Source organism: Gekko japonicus, unplaced genomic scaffold (genome assembly GCF_001447785.1).
Source record: "Gekko japonicus isolate JY-2015 unplaced genomic scaffold, Gekko_japonicus_V1.1 scaffold1507, whole genome shotgun sequence".
Classification (NCBI taxonomy): domain Eukaryota; kingdom Metazoa; phylum Chordata; class Lepidosauria; order Squamata; family Gekkonidae; genus Gekko; species Gekko japonicus.
In genome coordinates, this window is record NW_015159756.1 from 148,321 (window position 1) to 155,352 (window position 7,032).

General features: G+C 43.4%; 1 protein-coding gene across 1 annotated transcript in view; it reads left to right on the plus strand.

Annotated features, from left to right (window-relative positions):
- Positions 1 to 235: 235 nt before the first annotated feature.
- Positions 236 to 7,032, plus strand: part of TJP2 (tight junction protein 2) — a 97,490-nt gene continuing 90,693 nt past the window's right edge. The window contains exon 1 of the mRNA XM_015405919.1: positions 236 to 302. The gene's annotated coding sequence lies outside the window, so the exon portion shown is untranslated. The remainder of the gene's footprint in view (positions 303 to 7,032) is intronic.

A 7,032-nucleotide genomic window follows, 5' to 3' on the forward strand; every position in this document is an offset into this window, starting at 1 on the left:
ACTTGAGAACATTGCCCTGAATCGAAAACATCTCCCAACTTTTTTTCTTTTCCCCTTCTGAAGCAGGAAATAGCCTGACTCAGAAGAAAAGTACTCCACAGCAACAACACACCCTTCCCCAAGATATCCCAGGCGACTTCCTTGTCTGGCAGCCAGGAGCAGGAGCAGAGGTAGGAAAGGGAAAAGAGGCGCGGCTACTGCCAAGGAGCCTCCAGGTCGGATCTGTAGGAGCGGCTGCACGTCTGGGGCTTCATCCTCCAGCCGTCGGGCGGGTTTCCAATCCGGATTATTTTCCACTCCAGGTAAGTATACCTGTTGGGAGTGTGGGTGTGTGCTCATTTTGAGTTGCTGTCCTTTCACTGAGGTTCAGTCATGCATGATGACACCCTTTATGGAAAACGAGTGGATGGGGCGCAGCCGCGCAGATGAGGAGAGGTTTGCGGGAGAATCTACTCTCCATCATAGTATTCTGGTAATCTGCGTTCCACTCGCCCGTCCCAAGGGAAAGGGCTTGATCTAAAGAGTTACGCTTTGTAAATGCGGAAATGAGTAGGGTTTTGCGGTTTTTTTACATTGTAAATCCCTGTTGCAAAGAAAAGACCGAGTTCCGTTTGCAATAGGAACGTCGGTCGGGTTTTAAACGGTGGACACCAAACTCCTGGAGACGGGCGGGGGGAGCAAATAGAACGTGTTTTGGGGAAAGTCATCATCTGGATCCAAATATATGGTTCTGTAACTCCAAAATGGGCCTGTCAGAGCTAATTTGGGGAGGGAGTGTCAATCTGGATCCCGATTGTGAGGTTTTCAACCATCTGATTTCCTGCCAGCGTCCCCACCTCGTGTTTGATTTGTATTAGCTATCGTTTGCCCTTTGCTTTCCTGCTGGCGGCAAGCTTGAGTGTGCTGGCTGGTGCTGGTAGTAGGAAAGGAGGGGCTCTTACCTTCTTCCTGTGATGCTGCTTACTCCTGTAGGGAGAGAGCAATTTGATTGATAGAGGAGGGGTTCTTTAACAGCGTGTTAAGAGCATACATGTTTCTGCTTCCCTTCTAAGTATTTTCAGGAAGGGTGATGATACTGTCTAAGTGGGGTAGATAATGACAGTTTGGTGAATCCATTTTTGGAGAAGGGTGAGGCTGAAGGAAAAGAGGGCCCTGGATGCTTGTGCTGCTTGGAGCTTGCATGAGGAGATACTTCTGTGGTGTCAGAAAACCTCTGGACACTAGTTATGCTTTAGATAATCAGTAAGGAGAGAGACTGCTACATGTTTCAGTTCTAAAATATGGAATTCAGATAGATTTAAAATATTTGTCTGTATTTCTTATGGGCTATTGAAATAAAACTTTCAAAGTGGCTTAAAAATACTCTCTCTTGAAAGTTGGTAACCTAAAATAAAATAGTGCTCTGTCTTCCCTGCGTGCCACCACACTCAAAATACAGATACTTATGGGCTTTACTTTGTGTTTTGTAAAATGATGGTGAATTACAGAGTTGTAGCTGGAAGGCAGGGTTTTACAAAGGTGTAATTGAAAGTTCCATGTTTTTGCCCCAATAGATGTTGCTGTGTCTTTTGTGCTCCATAAGAGTTTAGTATGAATATAAAAACAAACAAAACCCACTTGTTCTAGGCAGGAACATCATTATGGTTACCAGTACTCATATTTGCAGCCAAGATAGAACCTGGAAAATAAGACTATGGATGCTGTAAGTGACACCATCACAGAACACAATACCTGCTAGTTGTGTGTGTGAATATGTATAGTAGGGTGTGTGTTTGTGTATATATATACATAACATACATGCACGCATAAGAGAATTTCATGTCAAAAATAGCACTGAAGTAGTAGGGTTTCTGCTTGCAAAGTGATGAAACTAATGGGCTTTAGGAGGAGTGACTGTACTGTAAGTGTGTCAAGGGGGCTTCTGTAAAGCAGGGAAGGGAAGATGAATCCTGAAACAGATGTTTAATACAGAATCCCTCCAATTCCTATTTGTAATAGAATTAAGTCTTGGATTCTTACTAATCTGTGCATTTAGTTTTAAAATACTCTGGGAAAGCAAGGTAGGCATCTATATATATTGTTTGCTAATTATCTAGTTTTCTGGTGCTACAAAACAACAATAAAAGAGGGCAGCCAGTGCTGTAAACCCGGCTGATTGGATTCAGAACAGCAGCTACAGTGGATGGTCAGAACCAACGGCTGAGCTTCCATTCAAGGATTCCCCCACTTCTTTCCTTACCCTGAATCTTCCATCTTGTTCTCTTCTAACAGGAAGCTTCTAGATTAGTAGAGGCAGAGTAAATGTAGAGACTCTGACATGTCTATCCTACATATTGGATAATTGCACACAGCCTGTGCTTTTTAATACCCACATGTGTTGGATTTTGCTGAACATTTGGCTTTTTAAAGGATAGTGGGGCAGAAGTATTCTGATGGAAGTGTTCCTTTCTATAGCCTAACTGGGAATTTTAAAAACTGTAGCACAAAAGAGAACTGAAAGTTAATACTTCATAAAACTGCATTATTCAACTTATTTTTTGTTGTTGTTCAGTCGCACAGTCGAGTCCGACTCTTCGCGACCCCATGGACGATATCACGCCAGGCCTTCCTGTCTTCCACCGTCCTCTGAAGTTTGCTCAGTTTCATGTTCGTTGCATCTATGACACTGTCCAACCATCTCATCCTTTGCCGTCCCCGTCTTCTTTGACCTTCAATCTTTCCCAGCATCAGGGTCTTCTCCAGTGAGTGCTCCCTTCTCATTTGGTGGCCAAAGTATTTGAGCTTCAGTTTCATTATCTGGCCTTCCAGGGAACAGTCAGGGTTGATTTCTTTTAGGATTGACTGATTTGATCTTCTTGCAGTCCAAGGGACTCTCAAGAGTCTCCTCCAGCACCATAGTTCAAAAGAATCTATTCTTCAGCACTCGGCCTTAATGCAGCTAAGTGTAACTTAATTTTTTCCCCACAGAGTAGTTAGGACCAACACATGCCCCAACAGCTCTCTTCACCTCCAAGAGACAAGCTGTGAGCCACATTCCAGTTGGCCTGAGTTCACTCTGACCTCACTCACTGGAGACAGATTCAGATGGGTAGCCGTGTTGGTCTGAAGCAGCAGAACAAAGCTTGAGTCCAGTAGCACCTTTAAGACCAACAAAGTTTTATTAGGCCAGCATTTCGCATGATGTACTCTGCATATATATTAAATAAGCAAGGTGACAATATACATCCTTGTCGTACTCCTTTTCCTATGCTGAACCAATCAGTTGTTCCATATCCGGTTCTAACTGTTGCTTCTTGGCCCTTATACAGGTTTCTCAAGAGACATGTGAGGTGGTCTGGTACTCCCATCTCTTTAAGGACCTGCCATAGTTTGTTGTGATCCACACAGTCAAAGGCTTTAGCATAGTCAATGAAGCAGAAGTAGATGTTTTTCTGGTACTCTCTTGCTTTCTCCATAATCCAGCGAATGTTGGCAATTTGATCTCTAGTTCCTCTACCTCTTCGAAACCCAGCTTGTACTTCTGGCAGTTCTCTATCCACGTACTGTTGAAGCCTAGCTTGTAGGATCTTGAGCATGACCTTGCTAGCGTGTGATATGAGTGCAATTGTGCAATAGTTTGAACATTCTAGTTTGAACATTCTTTGGCATTGCCCTTCTTTGGGATTGGAATGTATACTTATTTTACCATTGACCAGATAGTTAGCTAAATGAAAACCATACAAAACACCTAGACAAGAACTCTGCTACTACTAAATGTTGCTGCAGACCATCTGTTTAAGTTTGCTTTTCTAATTTCTTATTCTTGCAATTTAAGGAGGTTTTTTATTATAACTTTTTTGGTAGTAATTTTTAAAGAAATTCAAGAAATAACATGCAGTTACAACAACAGAGTAAGACCATCTGACGGAGGGGAGGCAACAGCCCGGCACCTTCGCACAATGTCTGGCTCCATCTCTGTCTGAGAGCCTAGCCCTACTCCCAGCTGCCATTTCTTCAGCAATAGGGTGAGGTGTTATAGTCAGGTTACCTCCCCTCAGTTGTGCGTGGGACCTACACCTTTGTTTAAAAAGTACTCTGCTGCCTCTCTGTTCAATTACATTTAGCTGCCTTTTGCTTTTGTTTTAAAAGCAGTGTTGAAGGGATAATATTTGGCTGATGTGGCATAAACTTAAAAACTTAGAACTTAAAATGAAGAACAAAGCCAATGGCAACTCCTTTCCAGAAGATATGGCAACAATCTGTGAGAGAAATTTACTTGGTTTATCTTTCAGTATACTTTAACCTTTGTACATATCAAAATAATCACCACTCTCTTCCCAGCTCACCTCATGCATCTGAGAGAAACTATTTCCCCAGAAGCTGAGTTACAGCAGTAAATGGGCCAAAGCTGTTCATACTGCCAAAGTGCTATAACTCTTGGGCTGCACTGAGATCGTCTTACCACATATGTTTCTTAATACTAGTTTAAGAGCTAGTAGCTTAGCTGGCAATACCCTCGGGTGAGGAAGGACATTCATATGGTTGGAAATCAGAAGTAATTCAGTATATACTAAATCCTGCCTACCAATCACATTCCAACAGATTTAGGCACAGTAGCATCTGAATCTTCAGCAAATGTTCTTAACCAATATAAGCAAATATACATATGGAAATATATGCATATTGAAACCTGCATATGCTTTTATAACCCTACAAAATACTATCTAGTGGATGCAGTTAGTAACTTGCCTTATTTTCAATTAGATGTGCACCTGAATAAGCATCTTCATTTCCATTCTAGAATAACTAGTTACATGTATGACCAGAGCTGGATGTGTAAGGACTGGTCTGTGGTACAAGCGTTATTACACACTGTAACTTCTGAGTATTTCTCATTCAAAGTGTGAGTGATAGTAAACTTCTTCCTATTTTATGTATATCCTGCTTTCTCCTGGGGTTTTGAGTGGTTTTCCATCCTGACCGATAAACCTGCATAGCATATATTTACTTGCATTATTTATAGTCCACCTTTCTCAATGGGACTCAAGGTGGATTACACAGGGTCACTCAATACAATCAACAGGATGGCTAATTGCCCCAGCGCAGTTTGATGCTCGATTACGCGATCAGACGTGCCGGTGGCATACCACGGGTCCTTTCCTTGGCGCCGGCGGGTAAATGAGGGACTGGAGGGGAATGCCGCGCTCCAGCGCGATCACACCACGGGCGTCTGGAGGCAGCCCGTGGCAAACATTTACTAGTACCTTGGAGGTACTAGTTTTTTAACTCGCATTGTCGGTGGTAAGCCACAGGTGCACTCCACTTCCAAGATGTTGGGGTGTGATCGCGCCCGGATAATCCGCCCACCATCCGTGCCTCTCCCGTGGCAACTTTGCCATGTGACCGGGGCCCAAGTTGACTTTGGGGAGAGACCTATGTAGAGTGCATTACAGTAGTCCAGACTTGATATTACAGTGGTGAGAATCGAGGTGGCCAGGTCGATTGTGTCAAGGGTGGGTACCATCTTCTGGGCTAAACAGAGTTGGAAGAAATTGGGTGGTTGTTTTTGTTTTTGGGGTTTTTTTGCAGCTGCTTCTCCAGTAGTAATGTTGGATCCCATTATTCTTCACTTTCTTGAACATTACTCCCATTTCTTGGAACCACTGATATCACCTGGGCTATTCAAAAAGTGATGACTCACCATGACAGAATGTTATTGGGGAAGGGGACAGAAGGGATCCTCAGACTACAGCTCCACAAGGATTAAATGAGAGCCCAGATTTTTTTGTATCTGATCTGTCTATCAATTTTGGTGCTGGACGATGGCCATCTGTTTCATTACCTTATCACTCTGGAAGCATGTAAAGAGGTGGCTAATTTACAGGTTTGTTACTTTGTTGGTCTCCTTAACTGAGAGAATCCTTACCTGACTACCCTTTGTATATTAAACTCTGTACACCTAGTGACTCTTAAAATGTGTATAAACAGCTTTGTCTCAGGTCCAGGATATGACACATGCTTTAAGGGCTGTGGGAAGTCTGTTAGGGGTAGGAGGAAAGGTGCTTCAAATTATTTTCTCCTCTGAGCACTCTTCTGCCTTCACAGCAAAGAGTGTCCCAGAAAACAAGTGGGAGTAGGGGCAGGGGACTGCACCACGAGGCATGTATAATCTGACTGTAAATGTCCCCTCCCCCTCCAATTCTCCCACATAGCACAAGAAGAAGGTAAACATATCCCTTCCCCTGTAGAATGTCATGACCTCCTCTGACCAGCTCTGTGAATCTGACTTGGAGTCCTCAGAGGTCAGTGGCTGAGGAGGGCCAGAGGGACCAGCACTGCAGAAGCCTCCACTGACAATGAACTGCCAGTGGCCACCCTGCCGGAACCAGCAAGAGAAATCTTGCTGCAGACCTCTGAGGCAACCACCTAAGCCCCTACCATGCAGGACTTGGACCTGGGTTGTAGCCGCTCAGGATCTTCTCCCACTCTTTCATCGATAGACTGCTGAAGTTCAGAGCTTGGTGACCCCAGCAGTATTGTTTCATTTGGCCTGGCAGTCTTGACCAGCTGGGCTGTAGGGTATGTGTCTTATTTGTTCTCTTTCCCCCCATGATTCCTTACAACTTTTATTTGAAATTGCCCAGCAGCGTGATGGCTTAGCTTTTGTTTCCTATTTTTTTTAGTCATAACTGTAAGAGCAGCCAACTGTATGTCTGGAAGAATCTTGGCGTGGCTTGGAAAAAATGTAAAAGATTATGCCAAAGAAAGAGGATTCCTGGAGTGGTTGAAAAGATTTCCTTCCATCTAATAAAACGAGTGGTAGAGCTTCAGTTTGGATTGCATCAGTTGATAGCTGGTATAGCTTCGATGCCGCAAAATGAATAGCATTATAATTGGAGAAGAAAAAGGACCTGACATAAGAATAGCTGTGATATGTTTGAGAAACTTTGGATTGGAGAACTCTCTGTGATGTTAGCTGTATTGTTTGAAAGAGCAGTTTCTCTCTGTTTCTCTCTCTCTCTCTCATTTAGTACAAGTGGTTTTCCTTCCCCC